The sequence below is a fragment of the Megalobrama amblycephala genome, linkage group LG1 (assembly GCF_018812025.1).
Source record: "Megalobrama amblycephala isolate DHTTF-2021 linkage group LG1, ASM1881202v1, whole genome shotgun sequence".
NCBI classification, from domain to species: domain Eukaryota; kingdom Metazoa; phylum Chordata; class Actinopteri; order Cypriniformes; family Xenocyprididae; genus Megalobrama; species Megalobrama amblycephala.
The window spans coordinates 9,320,168-9,337,099 of NC_063044.1; the positions used below are offsets into that span (position 1 = coordinate 9,320,168).

Below are 16,932 nucleotides of genomic sequence, written 5' to 3' on the forward strand. Positions count from 1 at the left end.
GAAAACAAAAAACCATTTGAATTTACAATGGCCAGTCACGTCAGTGACTGGACTGACTGAAGCCCTGGCAACACTGGAAAAGCTATTCTTGTAGCATGTTTTCTACTATTGTCACAGTTCCCTTGTCTCCCGGACTCCATTTCCCATGATCCTCTTGTCTCCACACCTGCACTCACTTCCCTCGTCATCTCTCCATCATCACTCATCACCTGCACCTGGACTTCATCTTCAGCACTGCCTTTATAATGGACTCACTCCCTGTCCGTTCTTGATGTTACTTAATGTTAAGTTGTTTGTTAAATATGTGATTGTGTGCTATCTCCTGCGGTATTGAGTAAAAACCCTGTATTGTGGATATCCGTGCAAGTCTCGTCTCTCCAACACAACACACCCGTAACAACTATGGTGGCCACAAATGTTGGTCTGTTTATACAGTTCTATACCATTGTGTTTTAAATTAATGTTATGAATTGCAGTGTTACATTATGGCATTAAGTAAAGAGTTCATGAATTGTTGTGTTTGTTATACTAGAATTTGACATTAAAAGAGAGAAGTTCTGAACAAACTTTGATATTCAACTGCAGTTGAATAAACTGCAGCTTAGATTTGATAACATACAGATGGTCTTACAACACACATCTTAACATGCATTCACATAAACACATACTAAGGATCAAATGTCACCCACCTGTGTATATTTATCTCACAGAAATATTTTAAAGTTGAAATGTAAAAACTTACCTTATCTATAGATGCGATAATTGCTGTTTCCAGCTCTGAGTCTGACACATGCATTTTTCTCCTAAGCTGGTGTTGAATACAGAATCTTCTGACTGACATTTCTGAACATCTTGAGACACCTAACAGCTGCAGCGAGGTGGAAATCTCGGCATGTGTTTTCCCCAACCCAGTCTCACTGCAGTTTGTGACATAGTCACGAAATTTAATCTATTGGTTCGTGTTCGTGGACACAAATTTCCTTTTTTTTTCGTGTCAATCAGCACGACTTTCGATCTCATGTATTTCAATAGGAGGCATCTTTCGTGTCTGCACCACGTTTTTCTTTCTGCCACTCGGAAGCATTGTTTTTTTTCTCATTTGTTATTCATTTTTAAACTTTAAGCACTACATTACTCAACATTTAACCAGGACATTTGATCCTTGTTTTTATTGCTTTATTCTGTAGGGTACTAACCATTGTGCTTCGGTTTCTTTTCTGAGAAATGCCGTTTTTCCATCTATTTGGTGTGTCAAATCGGACAGTAAACTAAATATTACAGTACCCATGAGCCTTATCTACTTTTACTATGTTAAAGTAGATAAAACTACCTGATGACCCACCGCCGAAAGCTTTTAATGATATCCTCATCTTTCTTTCAACACATAAACACGAAAGTGTGCTTGAGAATTCAACAATACGATGTTCATGACCATCAGTTTTATTTGATTCTCCTTCTATTGTGAGAACGGGGGGTTAGTTGTGGTTATTAATTAAATTAAAATAAAATAAAAAATAACTTAAATTAATTAGTGGACGCCCGCATTACCGTGAACCTCAGCATCCGTTGCTATGGAGATGGAGCCAATCCGCTTCGCGATTGGGTGATTTCTGCAGGCCGCGAATTCTCCGTCATTGCGCTCAAACCACTTCTCAGGTAAGCCACGAGACTTGAATGTAATGATCAAATTTGTTTAAATGTTATAATTGATCCTTTTCTTTGCCATTAGACTCACATGGTTTACATGTTAGAGCAACGAATTAAAGGCCGACCAATGGTTTCCATATTAACAGTAAAAAAAAGAAGAAAAAAGACGCGCCTTTTGTGCAGTCATACAGAAAATGGGAAAAACGTGAATTTTATTTATTTATTAAAGAAAATTGGTATCTCTCACTATCGGGGTACACATTTTAAACCTTTCTCAACATATCTAGCCTTCACTACATAATGAACATTTTCTGTTCTCCTGCAGATCCTGTCAAACTTCACCTTCACCCTATAGATAGGCTACACCTGATTCCCAAAACCCAAAGGCACTTTTAAGAGCCAACCTCTATCTTTCTCTTCATCATTTTCTATCTCTATCTCGCACAACCTCTCTGTCCATCTATATTTCTATCCATCTCTTCAATCTCCATACTGTTATCTATCTCAATTTCTCAGTTTTTCCTCTCTTTTTCTGTCTTTGTCTACTTGTCTGTCTTATCTGTCTCTGTCTGTCTGTCTGTCAGTGTTGCAATGGCCACCAGACATATCCTTGACTCACAGGACCCCCATTACCAAGAGGGGAGACGCATGGCTCTTGAACTGAAACATGACCACGTTCTAGCTGAAGCCAGGGTTAGAGTTTTATACACCTCAATCATTTTATACAAACATAACATACAGATGGGGGACAAATTGAAGTAAAAACATAATGAATGTGGAAGGATGAGTGTATTAGATTTCAGACAGGTATATTGCATGATGCAGTTTAGCAGTTAACATCCTATCATGCTCTGTGGCATATGTAAATGAGGGAATATATTTTGGAAGAATGGAGCTCCATCCCCCTGAGTTACAGAGACTTCTATGCCAAGGCTCATTCAAGCCGTTAACACCTGAATAACACACTGTTGTGTTTTCTTTTCACTAGTTACATTTCTTTTGGTTCCAGTACATTTAACAACATCAGTCTTACAAGAAATATTCACTCCAACACACAGAGAGCAGCTGTGGAGAGGAAACTGTCAGGCTCTGGAGGAGACCCTCCACGGACCTCTAAAAGGGTCTCTGTAGGTCGTGGCAAGCCGAGGGGAAGGCGAGGAGGGCGACGCCAAGCCTCAGCTACAGGTTATATGTGAATTATGTGACGTTTGTTTGAATTTATTATGTAAATGGTGGACCAACTGAAATTAGAGCACTGTAATTGATTGTTGAGAATTTAAAATACTCCAGTATCCAAAAAGACATTAAAAAGTTCATAAACCTTTTTGTGGCACTATTATAGAAGACATTACCAAGTACTTAACAGAAATATGTCTGATTTCAAAAATTGTTCAGTATATACAGTAGGTTGAAAAAAAAGAAAGAACATGAATGCAGCTATAGCCTAACCTGTTGTTATTCTTCTGTGTTTCACAGTCACACACCCCCGGTTGAGTGTTCCCTGTCATCCAGCGTGGAGGTTCCCTCAGAAATACTAAATCCTTAAGAGGAATTTGGTAAATAACAGTGATTAATTTAAGTTTAAATCTAAAATTCATGTAAAATTAAAGACAAAAACCTTAGACAAAACTGATAGTGCAGTAGATGGATTAAGAACACAATGTAGTAAAGATTTGGTCCAGTTTGATACTGAATTATGAAAGATTATTCAAAATATTGATCAGTTGACTTTTAATTGGTCCTCATCTAAATCGTCCTTTACAGCTTTATTTTGTATTTTCTTTACAGAGAAAAATATGGAGAGGCTCTCAAACATTTTGGCATCATGTCCTTCTGCTGAGCCTCAAAGAAGCTCTGCTTCATCATGGTCTTTTCGGCAGCAGAAAGCCTCAGAGCGCTGGAAAGAGGCAAGACCATACCACCTACGATGCCTTATCGCAAAGGAGGCTGTTGGTCATCCCTCGTGTTGCTGTTCATCTTTTTCAATAATATTAAACTTTGAATTACCCAGGGTCGGTTTGCTGAGAATTAATGCTCAGTGCTTTATAAGCTAAGATGCATGTCTTGTGGAATGGTAGAAAACTTGGACACCCAGATGAAAACCACATTAATGAGAAAAGTAAATCTAGGAACGTTGTGCTGTGAGGTGATAGTGCTAAACACTGAGCTACTGTGCAGTCCTATAAAATCAAGATCAGAACTAATCAAAGTACATTTGAAATAATTAAAATTCACCTGAAATAATGTATATTAGAATGTTTTTTTTATTTTTTTTTCTCTAGGTGCAGAGAGTGTCTTCCTGAGGATTGGTTCTGTGGGGACTGTGATGTATTGCATCACAAAAAACAGCCACTCCACAACAGGGAAAGTGTGATTCATGGGTTTTTTGAAGCCATTCCTCCAACCTCATGCATCATTAAAGGAGATGGTGGATATTGCACCCATGAGCAAGGTACGTTGACATGAAAGTCCTACCCTGCGTCTCAATCAGCTCCCTAGTTCCCTAGGTTCGTGAATCAGTATATCATGAAAGTGAATGTGGCTGATTCCCTGATCAGTGCCCTGACTACTGAACTAGGGAGCTGATTGAGACACAAGGCTAATTTTGCTGTTCATGTGTGTCAGCAGCCAGTTACAGATCATCTAATTTAGTTGTTTTCATTCTTTTTGCCAGCTTGCATTTTGCCAACTGTGAAGGTGCCAGACTGCTCCTGTGAAGGCACAAACTTCACTGTATTACCAGGCAAACCAGTGGTTTTGATTACCATCAATGGTAAAAACAATTCACTTTTTAGATTTCTATTTTAGATTTGATGTTTTTCACACTGGTGTGCTGTGACATTGTGCCCGTCAACACCCATGGTATTGATATTAACCGGAACAAAGACAGACATCTTTTTATTTTTGTCCTCTGCAAACAAAAAAAAATAGTTAGCTGTTGCAAAGCAGTATCATCCTTTGCATGCTTCCAGGTTGAAGTCCAATCGACACAGCTGTTTGGAATTTGGTGAATTAGACAAATCTAAACAAAGTTGGTGTGAGACTTCTCAAGAAGTATGAGTGCTATACTGGGATTATAGGAACTTAAGCAATGTCTCTCAACCATTCACAATGTGCAGAATGAACTAACTGTTGTAAAATAAAGTATGTGGTAAATGTGTATTTATTATTTTTTAAATTTACTTTTTTGTTCCAAGGGCGTTTTGACTTGAATCAGCCACTATATGAATGTCAAGCATGCCAGCAGCAGTGGACTCCTGATTCGAAGGACCTCCTTAGGAGTGGATATTGGCCAGCCTCTGTCAGCAAGTTCAATGCTGTATACACTGGACCTCCTGAGCTCCTTTCAGGAGCTCAAGGTCATCGCTCCAGGATTCTCCAGACAAGCCTTTGCAAAGCTGCTGGAGCATCGGACTAAGTGTGGAGGAAGAGTAAGTGTAATTGTTATTACTGTTATTACTTATAATGTCTTTCCATAAGCAGACAACATCACAAATACTATTTCTTTCTATATATCTTCCAGTCTGGACATATCAACGGCGATGCACTGCAGCGGAGCTTCTTGGAGTTCTCCTACGCTTCTTTTGAAGAAGACCAGCTCTGCTGTAGTGCTCCTTTCACCTGCCCAGCCTGCACACCAGAAATGCTGGCTGTTTCCGCCGATGGCAACAGAAAGCTATATCGTTTTCAACGAAACACAAGGTGGTTTTTGTTTCAGTCTTTTTATTGATTTATTTATTTACTTTATATATGCAATGGATGGATTCTCTATTTGTCTTTCTTCCTCAGCTCTGATGATCCTGGTTTTTTTGAAGGGCTCTTTGTGGCTGAAGACAGTGCGGTGTCTACATTTGTAGACACCTATACAGAAAGCAGTGAGAAATGCAAGTTTTAATTCTTAACTTGACAAAATAGTTGTTAAAAAAATAACCATATGTGTCCGACCTTGATTTCCTCCCCACTTCAACTACTTCTGCCTACCAACTACTCTAAAATCAAACTGAGAGAATAAATGCTATATATGGTAAGACTCCATTGCTTTTATTTGATTTGTTGTGTTTGTTATGTGTAGACACAGGGAAGAGGCACATGTGGGGACTCCCAGTGGACAGCAGCGAGGGAGACTTCAAGGAGGGCTTCCAAATTGGATGAAGAGGGGATGGAGGTTGCTGTGTGTCGCCATGGGTTCCTTCTGAAAGCCCTTAATATGTACAGGGGGGAGATATTTGCCTACCCCCTGTATCTTCAGAAGGAGCTCATGCCAGCCAAGGCAAAATTCTTTGCTATGGATGTGGCTTGGAAATACTGGCCATACTTGGAGAAAGCTGCTCGAGTCCTTCCTGCCCTTCAGGAGCTCACCGAGATGAAACCCTTCCTCAGCATAATGCATGCTCGAGCCCATGCTACAAAGTGTGAGGTATGTATAATATATTTGCATCATATGTACATTTGTAATGTTTACAAGCACTATACTAGGTAGCCTTTTTGCTTAACAATTTCTTGTACAGATTATAGAGCCCTTTGAGGCAATTTGTGATATTGCGATGTATAAATAAAATTGACTTGAATTGATTTGAATTTCTTCCACCCTTTACTAACAGATTAAATGGAGTGGTAGGAACAGGAAGGAGCAGGAACAAAGTCGGAGAGGAGGTGGAGCAGGTGAACAGCTACCTGTCACGTTGTGCCCTGACTACCAAATATATGTCCAAAGCAGGTGATCAGAGTGTTTGCAAAATTCCTACATACTTTTATTAGATTAAGCATCGTAACCTCATTATTTGCTTTCAACAGCACGGGTGGACATGGTTACTTTGCATGCAATGGGGTGGAACCACAAAAAAAGTCTCTCTCTACATCAGGCACTTTCCACAAGATATGTGAAGGTAAGTCTACTAATAATTGTTTTGTGTGTCCTTTTGTTGTGTGCACTTGGCAAGTTTTAATCCTGATTATTGTATTATTAACACTGTTTATCAGACTTGTCAGAGACTCCAGGATGAGACTGCAAGGCTAGCTGAACTCAAACAGAGCTACATTGCACAGATGAATTGGTGTCACAGTGGCTCTCTGATGTGAAGGAATGGGCAGCTGATGGTAAGCATGAGCAGATAAAGCAAACAACAAATTTCCTTTTTCACTTCTATTTGAAATGTTAAGTTTGATATTAAAGAGCAGCCAAAGATAGTAGGCTAACAGTTGGTGACATCACCTGCCACCAAAGACCACCATCCAATGTTATGGCACATATATATGTCTGGTTTATTTTATATTCCAGTTTCCTGCAGGAAATGCACATACCAAGTTCAATGAAGTTGGATTAAAATGAGTTTTATGTATAAATTCAAACACTGAAACAGTTCTGTGTTGTTTTAACAGTGAATTTGTTTTCACTCTTAATTCTACAGAGACACCAGATACATCTCATGCCACTCAAGGCACCACACACAGAGGACTTCAGCAGTCAATTGAGGGGCTTTACCTTAGTGTGAGGGAGCGGAAGCAAACCCTCTACCGCCAGAATGGTATAACTATATAATATAATAGATTGATCAAATCAAGCTACTGTATGCATCCTACTCAGTGTACCAACAACTACATAGAAGCTTTAGTATATAATGCTGTAGCAGTTAAAAAAGCTCAATCGTTGAATTCTGTTCTTTAATTGTCCAGTCTGTAGAATTTTTTATTTTAAATTGTAATAGTATTATTATACTTTTTATTTATTAATTTATTTATTTTTTAAAAAGTAACTACATAAAGTGTGTACATAAAGTAATACTATTAATAATTATTATTATATATATATATATATATATATATATATATATATATATATTACTATTAATAATTATTATATATATATATATATATATATATATAAAATATTCCATTCTTGCCAATAGATCACCCTAAATGTTACACACTAGACCTTTGAGTTACCTGTTTGCCAAAGTAAATTATAATTTTCACATCTTTAGTTTTCAGTTACTGCAGTTTTGGGAGCAATATAATTTTTTCTTATTGAACAGTCACAAACCTCTATCCCTGTACTTAATGTTTTTGTAGACAGCAGCAAGTTTCGCCATTGCCTTCGAAGGAAGCTGGCAGAAGACAAAAAGCTCCTCCTTCAGGAGATGCAGAAATACAATGGTCTTGTCCCTGACTCTGCCACAAACAATGATGTAGCTGCTGTGGAGCATTTCCTTACTGGAGAGAGCAGTGTGTCTCAAATATGGCCGTGGGAGGTTCATGGCAGTGGTATGTCATTTTCCAGATGCTTCTCAATTTATTTACAGTTCTGCTGTATAGACTATACTGAAAAAACACACATAAACTAAATGAATATTACAACACTCAATATGTTACATGCATGCCTTAGATGCATGTAACATATTGAGTGTTGTAATATTCATTTAGTTTGTATATATTTTCAGTTTTCTTACTATGTATCAATTTGATAAAAAAGTACATTTGTAGTTACAAAACATTGCAGTGCTATTATGCAAGATTGTCCTCATGCATACATACAACTGTTATTGATTCTTAGCCAACATTTCAATCAAGAAACAATTGCATGACCAAGTGATGTTGGCGATGCGACTGCAAGAGGAAAAAAACATTTTGGTATTGGAGATGGCACAACACTGCACATGGCTGCAGAGCCTGGCAGTGGTTCTCAAGAACAAGATGGCCGAGGAGGGTAAGTGGAATAAAATCGCTATCCATTTAAAGTATGAATTTCAAATGAAAAAAATAAATAAACATTATCAGTCTCAGCCACACAACTCGAATGGAGTAGAAGGGTTATTGCTCTTTTTGCCACATTTGGATTGTACACGATAAAATGGGGATTATAGTTTGCGATGGCAACAAGTCAGTAAGGCTTTAAAACGTTTCACATTTGCTTGATAGATTTATTGTATTTGTTGTACTGTGGCTGTTACATAAAAGGAGAAATTAACAAAAGAATTTTGAACATTGAATTTAGCATCATCAGACACACCTATTTCTTGATGTAACACCTGAATGCTCCACAATGTGTTACTTTAGTACAACTGTAGTGAAGAGGAAAACTGTTAACTTAAAACAGCTATCAGACATTGGCTGCAACACAAAACACTTTTCTGCTGCTTTGGGCCTCACTGCATAAAGTCACCTCAGTGAGCCTGATCATGATGCCTCAAGTCAGTTTATACAGAAGCTAGCCTGGTACCATGGCAAAAATACACATTAAAAAATGCCAACCATCCTGGTATGTAGATTTGAATGCATGAAATGTTTTTACTCCATTGAAGTTCTTTGGCCTCATTAAGAAATCTTAACAAGCAGTTTGTCTTCAATGTAATCTCTTTTGTATTTTGAGATGTAGACACAGGAAATGAGGGACTTTGCTGTCTCTTAAGAAGAAGACTGTCAGAGGTGTCAGAACGGTTGCAAGTTGTCCTCCAACAGTACAAGACTGCTTTAGGTCCTGAGGCCTCTGTCCTTCTACATGTTGAAGCAGAAGATCCAAGTGGCCTCAGTAGTCCAGACACGAGTGAGGATAAAGAGGAAAACACAGTTTAGGTATATGTTATTTGTTCATATGTTTGTTTGTTCTCAAAAATAGATTGGGGGTGTTCCATCAAGGTGGATAAAGGAAAAGCCTGGCTTATTTTGATAAGTCTCGATAATTTAAGTAAGAGTTCCATGCCATTACTGTGGCTTCAGCCCAGTTCACACCAAAGATTCACAATGAGATGAAACTGTTTTAGAACGTTGCAGTGATGTAAACTGGCCCTTCTCAGCTTGACTCTGATGGTGACTATTCGCCAGTTGCTGGTTTTCAAATGCAAGGTACAACACCTGTTTCAGCAGCCATTCAGCTCGTCGTCAAGTCACTAAACTGTCAGCTGGTTGAAGTTTTGGATGGAGGAAAGAGATGATCAGTTTATCATTTAGTTTGAGGAACAGCACTATCTGTATGACTCAAGCCTTAAAATTGACTCAACTCTTCAGGGCTGCTTATGTACTCTGTGCACATGCACAATGCATGCTTATTCAAGCCTGGTTAAAGTCACTGTTGACTAGACGTGGCTAATAATTTAGTGGAATGGCTTGAGCCTGCAGTGAAAGTCAGTGTTAATTTAAGCCAGGCTTTTTCAAGTGGACAGCTTACATTAGCTGCATTGATGGAATACCCCCTGTTACTGGTACTCTTAATTTATTTGTGTATTTATTAATGGAATTCTAAAACAGTTGAACTTCACCTTCTTATCCTACCTCTTGCTTTTTTGTTTTTCTGTATTTTCCCAGATGGAAGCTACACAAAGGACTGTGTTGAAGGAAATGGACTCGCCCTATATCTGTATATTATTAGTATGCTGATTGATTAACCACATCAAAATATGTATGCATCCTATATTGTTGAAAATTCAACCTTTGTATGTAGATTACCAAGCAATTTAGTAACCACATTAATGATCCTTGAAGATGCACAAACCTCTTAGTATTGGCTTTGCCAATCTCAGCCAATAATGTCAACTTTGCATGTATGATCTTAACCAGATGTAATTACTTGACTGACATGACATTCCTACTTCTTTAAGAGAGACTCCCCTTTGAATGTGATGATCCTGTGTGCGTCAATGTCAGGCCAAACTTTTGACTTGTATACGACAAATGTTATGAACAGATTTCTAAGTAATTTGCTGGGCAATCTCAAGCTTCCCAGGCAATGAATCTTGTCAGTTTTGTTAACCTCATGATGTTCCCTTTAGCACACCTCAGACCAGAATGTAAAATTTGATATTGTCTATTAGGCATTAAACCTGCTAAGCACATTATGAGGACTACGCCAGGAACTTGTGACCTCATGACCTTTCCTCTATCACCACATTTAGGCCAAGAAGTAAAAACTCATTCTTAATTACTTGCATTTCCACACATTTGTGGATTCTGCAGTGCAGCAGCAGGGGGTCTGTGGCTTTGCTATGGATCAATACTTGATTGAGTGTATATAGGATATAACTTTATATTACTGCACCATTGAAGATAAATATCATAAACAACATAAATTCTTTCTTAAAGATGGTAAATTTGTTGACAATTTATCTGTCACTGTCTGTTTTGTCCTTACAAGCACATTGTACATTGGTACAGCAGATTTAGCTTATATATTAAGTACTTGTATAATGCATTAGCTTGTATGTAACAGAAAAATACACTGTTTTGTATGCTATGATTATACTTTATATTGTATATTATTACAGTTGAGAGATAACTTGATTCCCTGTTTTGTTGGTGCTTTTCAAGTTAACTTAACCTCAGTCCAGTATCATTAAATACAACCGTATGACATGTGTGACAAATATGCATTTGGTGTATTTTCAATAAATTATTTTTAAAGATGAGCATTTTATGTTTTTATTTTTCCATACATTATTTAAAAAAAAGTTTTAAGGTTGATGAAAGGAAATAGCTGGAGAAAGAAACATAAATTAAGCATATTTTATGTGTAATCTTGTTTAATTTGACATCACACTGCATTATTAATACATTACTTTAAGGCAGGTCTTTTTACTTATTTACAAACTGCTCCTGGCATTACACTTGAGATATAGAAGTAATGTGTATCTAAGGTGTATATGCATGTTAATGTATGCATAGATTTATATTAGTATTTATACAATTACTGCATGTATTTTGGCATTTTTAGGGAAACAAGTTGGTGTGGTGGGGAGTGGTTAGACCCTTACAGGGGTAACCAAATGTTGATTTTGGTAAAATGTTACAACAATATGTTAATTTTTTGTGAAAACAGTTGTGATTACAGTTATCGACATACAGGGTAACAATAATACATGAAAAAAATCCCTTGAAGTAACTACAAATGAGCATGTAAAGCAAATAACTTTATATAAAAAAAAAAATTCAGTGCGAGCATGCCCCTGCTCTGTGCAATGTTCTCACCCTTTTCCCCCACCTGTTTGCTTCCCTGATATGTGATAAGGACCCCCTTGAAAACTAGATGGTTTATCTCAAGGGGTTTATCCTTGTAATAAACTTGCAGAAGTAGTGACCAAAATGAATCGCCTTTTTAAATTACAATTCTGCTGACCATCCAGTGCATTACTACAGGTGTGGAGGAAAGCCTGAAGTACTTGGGTTGAGACTGAAAACATAGATCTTGCATGTCATCATGAAAATAAGGTTAAAAATTAGGCCATGTCAAACAATTTATTAATTTTTGTCAAAGGGGTTCTGTGAAGCTTTGATTGAGCAAAGTCTGTTCATGAAATTGTGATAATTAAAACTTTTATGAAGGACTGAACCAAATTAGCTAATAAAACAGATTCTGTCATATTGTAAACTTTGAAGGTGACTCATTTTGGTCACTATTTTCACATAAAAAGGAAAAACAAACAAAAAGCTTCTTTTTTATATGCAGGGACCTTCAAAGTGCTCTCTGAAAGTAGGCCTGGGATAGCTTGTGGCAAATGTAAAGAGAAAATTAAAACTTTGTCTTAGAGCTAAACCAAATACATCATTGGAAAGGTCTCAACCTGGAGAGTAACATATGTCAGTATGAAGGTTCTACATGGCCCTGCGTTCCAAATACTGATCTTTGAACCTTGACCTCGGACCATGTTTGAAGTCTTATAATCCAGCAACAAAAAGGTCTACAGACATGGGTCCAGCTGTTATAGAGAGCTCTGGACCTCAGCTATCATGTGAGTATAGTCACTATTGGGCACCAACTGGGGGCGCTGTCAAAAATAGCTCACAAGCAATTTTGCACCCATTTAACAATTATATTTTTAAAATCTGATAACACCAATGTCTTTCCCACCCTCTAAAACCCTTAAGAGGATCCACAGTTTAATACTGTCAACTTCTAAATATGGGGAATATATCAATGTTTTTAAAAACTACAATTCCCAGTAGAGACGCGCCAATGAACTTGTTACTAACGCGTTCAAATCAGCGTCCATATTTGAAGTTCGTCCAGTTTAGGGTTAAGTTTAGGGTTATAAAAATGTATTTTTACTCTATATATCAACAATCCCCTACAGCCGAAGCATATATTATGCTGCTTTTAGATGATCAGGATGAAAAAATCGCGAGGATGTCAGTTCATCGGGGATATTTACCTGTTATTGTTGAACATACCATATAAGGGCCGTCTCAAATGTATTTATAAACTACAATTCCCATGAGAGACGCACCATAGAACTTCTTACGAAACATACAAATCAACCACCATACTTGTAGTTCTTCCGGTTTCCAGAGTAGGAATAGAGTTATAAAAATGTCTTTTTTTAAAAATCTTTACTATGCATATCACCAATCTTCTACAGCCGAAGCATACATTCTACTGCATTTAGATGATCAGGGTGAAAAATATCGCCAGGATGTCAGTTCATCTGGCGTAGTTTGGTTGGTACTGTAGAAATTGACTTCGAGTTGTGTTCATCGACGGGAGTTAACGCTACCCTTCAAATTGCAACATTTTTTTTTTTTTTTTGTAATTATGGCTTTCACATGTTTGTTTAGCCCCCTTAGGAATGTAATAAACTGCCGCTGCGCTTATATGTCAGCATTAGGAGCAAAAGTAGGCCAAACAATACCCCAGACTTCCAAAATGTGTGATAGCCTTCTCTACAGATAAAGACATTCACAATAAATCAGTAGTTTTCTTTTAACTAGTGACAAAAACTGTTAATTTATAGTAGCTATAACCATGGCGATCCAGAAAAGTATATTATAATTAAATATATGCTACCACAAATTGTCATTTCAAAATAATCCACCTAAAACAATCAAATTTCTTAGTTAAATATGCTCAATGTAAGTTGTTTATTTATGTTTTTAATTTTTAATCAACCATATCACTGTATATTGTGTTTTGAGTTAACATGATGTATGGAAAAGTAAAAACAAAAAGGTTTTACAAGTTTTTATTATAGTGCATTTGTGGTCTTTGACAAAAATACAAATGAAAATACACCAAATGCCTTTTTATTCACTAAAGGCTTAAAGAGTCATCATAACAATTTACTGACAAGATGCATAAGTTGAAACCAAGTTGATATATTCTTTGGCATGGAGTCTAGACAATGGTGGTGATGCAGGGCTGAATAACAATGCTGAGATCTGGATGAATGTGGAGCTCAGTGGAAGGATCCATGGGAGCTGAATGCAATGACGACTGGAGGTGAATGGGGTGGAAGAGGGTCCTGTCGATTTGCCTGAAATGACAACTGACAGCAGCTAAGGAACAGCTTTAAACTTTTACAACTATGACACGTTTGGCTCAAGAGGGATGAGACTAAAATATGATTGGTTTAAGAAGTAAAACGCCAACAGTCAGCTGACAAGTTTGGAGTGGAAGAGAGTGAGAGTGTGGGAGAGAGAATGTAATAGTATGAAGATGGTCACTTATTATTGAACCATATTCAAAAGCTTCATAATTCTCAAACAAGCCTTTCTTAACAGTAGACAGTGAGGTTAAGTTAACTTGAAAAGCACAGACAACAGAACACGAAATCAAGTTATGACTGACTAGCTTCATCACTCTTGTCTCCTCCTCCACCAATAAGCTGGTGTGTGGTGGGCGTTCTGGCACAATATGGCTGCCGTCTCATCATCCAGGTGGATGCTGCACACTGGTGGTGGTTGAGGAGATTCCCCCTTCCATGTAAAGCGTTTTGAGTACCCAGGAAAGTGCTATATAAATGTAACAAATTATTATTAATTATGTCAACTGTAATAAAATAACATATAGTGCAATTTATAATCATGACATATAAAAACATGTTTCCTGAGTAACATCTGAAAAGGAAATTGAGTTGGATTAAGTACATTTCTATTTAAGCCTGCTTGGGGTTAAACCCCATGTGTCACATTTACTGGAGATGTTCACCTTTTCACCACTACAGAAAGATGTGATACAACTTCAAATGCAGCACAGAAACAATGTAATAAATAGGCAGAAACCAAAATGGAGTTAAAATTGTACATTTTATTTATTTTCATTCATTTGGAGAGAATCCTTTGGCTGCCAGGAATGGGCCCACTCCTTGCCACTAAAAAAAGAAGGGAATTTGTTTTGAACTTGTACTTGGGTGTTTCCAATAAACATAAACCTTTTAACAAGTGTAAAGCACACATCATTACAGAACATGTTTTTATAAGTATAACAGTTTCATTTTCCACCTATGAAGGACCACCAACATTTGTGAAACAGAACAGATTAATAACAAATCATTGTAGCCAACAAAAAAATAAAAATAATAATAATAATAAAAAAAAAAAATTAACAATGTTAAAGTAAATTAATAATGCATGCAATAATTGATAAAGCAGAAAAACAGAAGAATACATACCATACTGGACAGGGCTCCCAGTCAACCAGCATTTCTGCTTTGCCCTGTCAAGGAAATAAAAAGCATTAAAACACAAGAATTCAATTCTTAGCATAAGGCTATTATGATTGGTTATAGTCATTGAGTTTCATTGATAAAATGGGTCATTGTTGATAATACAGCATCTGATAATGAATTTCATTACAAGCTCCTTCATTGTTCATTACAACACTCTGCATACTGTCTATACTATGCATTTCTTTTATGACTGTCTAACGTTTCTCACTCTTTCTCTTACAACACTCCTGATGGGGAAAGCCTCTAGGCGAGTGTGATAGGAGCAATCTGTGAACATCAAAAACATGTTTCACACATTTCTTAGATTAGGAACAAAATAAACAACTAAGAAGACTTAAGTAGTGACCAGACTTACAAGGATGACAAGTGATGTTTATCTTTAATCAAAAGTTGAACCAGGTTCTAATTGTACCATAGAACCAAATTACTCTCAGTTCCAATGTGGTATTCTTGCTGGAATAACAATACTACAATCACAACTCACAATTGAAAATACTCTACTGCTGCTTCCTCTACTGCTTGGCAATGCATTTTGGTCAAATTAGACAAATTAGTCATTTGTCTTTTAGGACTAATTATCTGTTGTAAGTAGTTAAAAAACCCAATAGAAATATAGCAAATAACCAAGGGTAAAAATGGCAATGTCAACACACGGATAGAAGCATCAATCATTGCATTTACATGCGCTTACTCTTTTGTGGCTTTTTCCTCTATTACTACTAGTCTAAGTGTATGACTCAAGAAATTTGTTCCAACAGCCCTAGTACAGATAGATCTATCATCTATCTAATAATATAATATCAGATGGACTTTTCTTGTAGATTATTCATGGAAATGAGAACCTTGAAAGTTTTACTTTAGTATCAAGCAGCAAAAACGTTTTAGCGTGATGTGTTTGAGTTAATTTCCCTATTTGACATCATGCGTCCAGCAATGTGACTATTTCACATGCATACACTGAAGTGCTGATGCTGAAAATATATATCATGCAGCCCTAACCTGCATAAAGCTCTATGGGGAAAAACAAAACAAAAAAACACTGGAAGTCAAGTAACGTTAAAGTAACCCATGGGTCAAACACTTCAAGACTTTACAAGTATAAACTGTAACTTTTTAAATCTGTCCTAATTACCTTGGCCCTCCGTAGTGCTCGTCTGATCCATCCGCCTCTCCGTAGTGCTCGTCTGCTCCATCTGCCCTCCGTCGTGCTCGTCTGCTCCATCTGCCCCTCCGTCGTGCTCGTCTGCTCCATCTGCCCCTCAGTCGTGCTCGTCTGCTCCATCTGCCCCTCAGTCGTGCTCGTCTGCCCCTCCGTAGTGCTTGTCTGCTCCATCTGCCCCTCCGTCGTGCTCGTCTGCTCCATCTGCCCCTCCGTCGTGCTCGTCTGCTCCATCTGCCCCTCCGTCGTGCTCGTCTGCTCCATCTGCCCCTCCGTCGTGCTCGTCTGCTCCATCTGCCCCTCAGTCATGCTCGTCTGCTCCATCTGCCCCTCCGTAGTGCTCGTCTGATCCATCCGCCTCTCCGTAGTGCTCGTCTGCTCCATCTGCCCTCCGTAGTGCTCGTCTGCTCCATCTGCCCCTCCGTAGTGCTCGTCTGCTCCATCTGCCCCTCAGTCGTGCTCGTCTGCTCCATCTGCCCCTCCGTCGTGCTCGTCTGCTCCATCTGCCCCTCAGTCGTGCTCGTCTGCCCCTCCGTAGTGCTTGTCTGCTCCATCTGCCCCTCAGTCGTGCTCGTCTGCTCCATCTGCCCCTCCGTCGTGCTCGTCTGCTCCATCTGCCCCTCAGTCGTGCTCGTCTGCTCCATCTGCCCCTCCGTCGTGCTCGTCTGCTCCATCTCCCCCTCTGTCGTGCTCGTCTGC

The 16,932-nt window shown here is 38.1% G+C and overlaps 1 protein-coding gene and 3 long non-coding RNA genes across 5 annotated transcripts in view; 3 read left to right on the forward strand and 1 right to left on the reverse strand.

Annotated features, from left to right (window-relative positions):
- The window catches only part of LOC125280859 (gastrula zinc finger protein XlCGF57.1-like), a 1,316,469-nt gene that overhangs the window by 727,824 nt on the left and 571,713 nt on the right, over positions 1 to 16,932 (forward strand). The window lies entirely within an intron of this gene.
- LOC125243783 lies at positions 734 to 3,607 on the forward strand. 2 transcript variants are annotated; one of them, XR_007179122.1, is made up of 4 exons: positions 734 to 2,340; positions 2,706 to 2,839; positions 3,124 to 3,203; positions 3,436 to 3,607. It is a non-coding gene; the product is annotated as an uncharacterized LOC125243783 (long non-coding RNA). The 2 variants fall into 2 exon arrangements; XR_007179121.1 differs by having other exon boundaries at positions 745 to 2,340; positions 2,706 to 2,832.
- Positions 6,281 to 10,139, forward strand: LOC125243740. Its single transcript, XR_007179104.1, has 8 exons — positions 6,281 to 6,364; positions 6,442 to 6,533; positions 6,628 to 6,744; positions 7,056 to 7,172; positions 7,717 to 7,908; positions 8,198 to 8,350; positions 9,020 to 9,216; positions 9,946 to 10,139. It is a non-coding gene; the product is annotated as an uncharacterized LOC125243740 (long non-coding RNA).
- On the reverse strand, positions 14,933 to 15,784 carry LOC125243896. The gene is made up of 3 exons (XR_007179173.1): positions 15,766 to 15,784; positions 15,274 to 15,341; positions 14,933 to 15,061 (listed from the first exon to the last, which is right to left on the reverse strand). It is a non-coding gene; the product is annotated as an uncharacterized LOC125243896 (long non-coding RNA).